At 50.4% G+C, this 4,825-nt stretch overlaps 1 long non-coding RNA gene across 1 annotated transcript; it reads left to right on the top strand.

The window, feature by feature from the left end:
• Positions 1-235: 235 nt before the first annotated feature.
• LOC131811506 (uncharacterized) lies at positions 236-4,621 on the top strand. Its single transcript, XR_009345959.1, has 3 exons — positions 236-371; positions 2,376-2,603; positions 4,580-4,621. It is a non-coding gene; the product is annotated as an uncharacterized LOC131811506 (long non-coding RNA).
• The last annotated feature ends 204 nt before the right edge of the window (positions 4,622-4,825 follow it).

The raw sequence follows: 4,825 nt of genomic DNA, 5'->3' as shown, positions 1-4,825 counted from the left end.
GGGCTTTCGTATTTCTCTCCATTACTCATTTCCTCTTTCCCCTCAACCACAGAAGCTCTACATTGGGATGGGGGCTTTCATCACTGTGTTTCCTGCCTCGGGAGCCGGGTTTCCAAGCAGAGCAGCCCTTCCAAATCCAGCTGTTCCCTACAGTGTGTGTGGGAGGTGGGCCGAGGCATCCGAAGGGTGGGGAGCTCCCAATGTTTTCTTTCTGTGCTTCTGTATTGCAGGAAGACTTTGCTGGTATTCCTCCAGGGATGAGAGAGTGGCCAGTTCAGACTACTGTGGGAGAAGCGGCTTCCATATCTTGCATCAATGCTTTGTTGACGTTCTTTTAATCCTGCCAAGTGAATTGTCTTACAGAATAAGCGGTAGGACCAAAACAGATGTGTTGTCTATTTAGGGAACCGTGGCTCCAGGGGCACTCTCTGTGCCCGTGGGAGCTTACAGAACAAGTGTAAGAACTTTACAGAGACATCTCACTTCTTTTTAAGGACGTCCAAGCTGTCTCTCCCCACCCCGTCCTTTGTGCTCCCACCGTCCTTCCTCTTCCTGGGACCCGGAGCAGGCCAGACCCCTCTGTGGGTCCCAGGCCCCGGGGACCCGCAGCCTCTCTCCTCCTCTGCCAGAAGAAACAGCCATGGGGTGGTGTCCTGGGCTTTGGGGAGAGGAGGGTGGATGCTGGTCTGCAGCCCATTTCTGCGAAGCCCTATTTATCTTACACAGATGCAGGAAGTTAAATTTTGATGATGTGCTTAGCTGGGAAGGAGAGTGTAGGAGATGATCGCCATCCCACAAAAAGGGAGAAAATGAAGCATTATTACCTCAAGAAAGGCATCTGATTGGGCTGTCTTTGGAAATCAAATGCTTGCTGCCAAGTTATCTGCAGCCCGGTGTGTGGGAGCTGGGAAGCCGAGGAGCTCTGCAGACCCCAGCTCTCTGCCAGAGGGCGTCGCCGGCTCCCTCCCGCCCTGGAAACGAACACCCCCGTCCACAGCTGCTTGGGCTGGGGCTGGGTGGGGGGTGCTGAACGGACACCAGAGGGGACACCAGAAGGGACCTGCAGGACTTCGGAGCGATGCCCAGGACCCCACCTGGGCGCGGTGTGCCCTACTGGTAGAGCCAGCTCACTTTCCCGCCGGGGGTGCCCCCTTGGCTCTCTCTTCACTTTGTGTCTTACCATTCATGGCTCCTGCAGTTTCAAAGGCAGAAACCTGATCAGGCTGGTGGAGGTGGGAGGCGATAATGGGCACAACCACCTGGAAAGGCCCTGGGCTGGACGTGAGGCTGGGCTGTGCAGAGCTGTCCGAAGTCTCTGTCGGCTTCAGACCAGGGCCACGCTCTTCTGAGGCTGCCCCCGTGGCCAGGAAGGTGGACACACCGAGGGGCAAACCTGCATCCCGTACTTGCTGCTGGGGGTCTTCTTGGCCCCTGCGTACCGTGAGCTTGGGCATTGCTTCCTGCAGGGAATCCAGGGTGCTCTGTGCTCATACGCTTGGGATGAGATGGGATGGTTAGAACAACATAAACCTTATTATCTCAACTGGAACACTCTGACAGGCAACGGGGGGCACTCTTCAGAAGGACACTAAGCTGACGGGATAAAGGGGGTCACCCAGGCAGATAGGAGGAATGCACATAGCAACTGCACCAAATTCTCAAGTTTGCTGCCAAGGTGGAGGTAATGGTCCTTGGAGAGGGTTTAGCAAGTTGCAAAGGATGCAGAAGGTGCTCAGAAATGCTTTGAAAACAGTGTGAGCAGGTGCTCTGAAGCCCGGCGAGGTGCGGGTGTGTGTACCAGGGAGATCTGGTCACATGTGATGAACCCCTGGTACAGATTAGGTGGCTGACTGCAAATTATCCAGGATTCTTATACGCCTGGGAGCGGTTTCATTCCCAGGGTGGTTGTAGATGTGATGCTCCAGTATTGTTAATGTCTTGGTTTCCAGTTCCTGATGGTCTCTACAAACAGTCCCCTGTTCCGCACAGTCAGCCTGGGATTTTCACCTCTGCGTTCCTGTTTCTCTCCATGCATTTGAATGTAGGGGGCTGAGCAGCCCTGAAGGCATCACTGGGTTTGAATGGTGCAGGCTGCGACCCTCTGTCCTCCCTCCAGATGGCCCAGCCCGGGAGCACAGTTCAGCAGGCAGGGGTGGGGGGTGGGGGGGCTCTCTCCAGGTATGGCTCCCCACCCTGATCCCTACATCACCCTCCACAGTGGGAACTTGTCTGCTACACCCACATGATCGTCACTCTATGGCAAGCATTTGTCACATTCTTAGAAATGTACCACTTAAAATGTACCATTTAAAATGATACAATGTAAAATATAAATTAAAAATATTTCCCTTCCTGAATTGAGAACACTGTTATAGAGAGAAGCTTACAGAATGTATCTCTGCCTGCTGCACCACGGGCTAACCAGACTTTCCCACCGACTACATGAAAGGAGTGCATGTTTGAGGCATGTCATCAGCACGAGGCCAAGGCTCAGATCGAACCATCACTGGAGACCCGCGGTGACCTGTATCTACCAGCCGTTTTGTGAACACTGATGGGAAGGCAGTGGTCGGTCACACACGCACTGTCAGCCAGCAACGATGGTGAGGTATTTAGTCTATAAAATGCTGCTGCTCCCCCCCCCCACCAATCCTTATTGCTACCTATGGGATGTCTTGATTGGAAAGACAGCCAGCCAGCAGAGGGGGAACTAGACACCCCCCGGTGTGGAAATGGAGCCAGTGGGGTCTCCAAGAACCCAGAATCAAGGACTTGTATCCCATAGGGCAGATTTATTTTTCGGTTGCTTTTCCTTGTCTTTGCTTCGTGAGCTATGTGTCAGCTGCATTAGTCATCCTTTCTGCATTCCCAATTTCTTAACACGGTTCCAACTGTTTCTATGACTAACAGCTGAAAACTTTAGTCATGCTAAGACAAATACACTGGATTTTCTTCCCTTTGAGTATAAAAGTTTGTGGGAGATGGCTTGTTGGCATACTTGTGCCCAGGTGCCCATGCATGTTCACGTTCGAACACATCATCCCCCATGGAAGCCAAACTCAATGGCAGGGAGGGGACAGGAAGCAGAAAGCTTCCAGAAAGGGGTTTACCTTCCACAAGGGGTCCCTGTTCTTAGACAAAGGGGAACGCTAAGTAGACAGAAATATATCCACACAGTCCATTCTGTAGGTGGAGTGTTTGTGGAGAACTAATTAATAGTTCTGGTTTCCCAGCATCTACTTCCTCATCTCCAGGCGGGAGGGATTAGGAACCCCCAACCCCACCCCACCCTCAGTTCGTGCATCAGGGAGAGGAGATCCCACCCCTGGTCCAGAGGTGGTCACGTGACTCAAGTCCCTCAATCAGAACATCACATTCCCCTAAGTGTAGCGATTGGTTGGGAGAAACATGTAATCATCTAGAACCAAGGGCATTGGATGAAATTTTGTTTTCACATTGGGGTTTTTCTGGTACTGTTGACAAAGAAGCACACTCATACTCATCAGCACGCCACACACAGCTCCCTCCAGGCTTGCCCAGTATGGCTTTGGGCTGGAGCTGCTTCCCATCCTCCTCCTACCACATGCAGTCTTAGGATAATGCCCACAAGGGCACAGGAAGACTGTAAGATGTGCAGAGTTGGACTGTCCAGGTGACCTGGTGGGAGCTCCTGGATCAAGCAGCTCCTGATGCCCGCGAATCTGTTGAGTTTTCAATCAACTGACCTCTAAAGAAATTTGAGTTGTCTTTTAGTCATTGTAACTACAATAATTCTAGAAGTGGTTCCATTTTTTTAAAAAAGAGATTTATAACTGGACTTACATATTGAGCACCTGCTGTATCCCTGGCTCTGTGCATGTGTGACCACACTGGAGTCACACATCGTGTGTTGTTTAATTTTCCCTCTTAGTCCATGAAGGGGAATGGGGTTCAGAGAAATCAAATCCTACTAAGTCCTCAGTCTCCAATTTTTTCCCTGTCCAAATGGCTTGACCATGAATACCTGCTTCTTCCTATCCATGTACATCCCAATTTTTCTTCATTCTGAGCTATCTGTCAGGAAATGTTTCTTGTTTACTACACAGACTGGACCTGGCATAGGAGAGGGCAGGTGGTGAAGACCAGGCTTACTCCAGTCATCGGTCTGAGTACGTCCCTTTGAGCCTAGAATGTAGTTTCAGTGATTTAATACAGTGACATTTAAAGGGGGTGTGTGGACAATGCCCATCGGTTCCTCTCAAGGTCCCATCCATCCAAGAAATGTTCTCTGGACCATGTTGTAGCTGCTACTGACACGATTCCACTATCGTACGATCTCAGGATGCAGCCAGGAAAGAAGCAGGGGAAGAATCGTTGCGCTCCTCTTCCTCCCAGGTGGTCTGCCTCCCGGACAGAACCTAACAGGACGGTCTGGTATGGAAGCCTGGAAACACAATGCTTGGACTCTGAGCCCCGATTGTAGGTCGTGGAGCACAGAAGGGTGGGAATGGGGCTGACACCAAACAGGTGTGACCACCCTGCCTCCCCTTCCACCTGCACCTCATTTTTTCTCCTTATTAACTTCTCCTTTGTTTTCCAGATCAGATTTTCCAGAGAGAACCAGCTAGAACCTAGAGACCAGGCAAGTGCTTTTATTACACTATTAAGTCAGCTTGTGCTTCCCCAGCCTCACTTGGCAATCCTGATGGCTTTCATTTGGGTCATCTATTTATCCCCTGTAGTTTAATTTAATAATATTTTTTTTTTCAGTTGAAAAGAACAAGCCAATCTCTTTAAGAAAAGAAAGATAATTTCAGGTCAGTAAAAAAAAAAAAAAAATCACAAT

Source organism: Mustela lutreola, chromosome 11 (assembly GCF_030435805.1).
Source record: "Mustela lutreola isolate mMusLut2 chromosome 11, mMusLut2.pri, whole genome shotgun sequence".
NCBI classification, from domain to species: Eukaryota; Metazoa; Chordata; class Mammalia; order Carnivora; family Mustelidae; genus Mustela; species Mustela lutreola.
The sequence above is the reverse complement of the archived record's forward strand: the minus strand, read 5'-3'. Positions and strand labels throughout refer to the sequence as shown.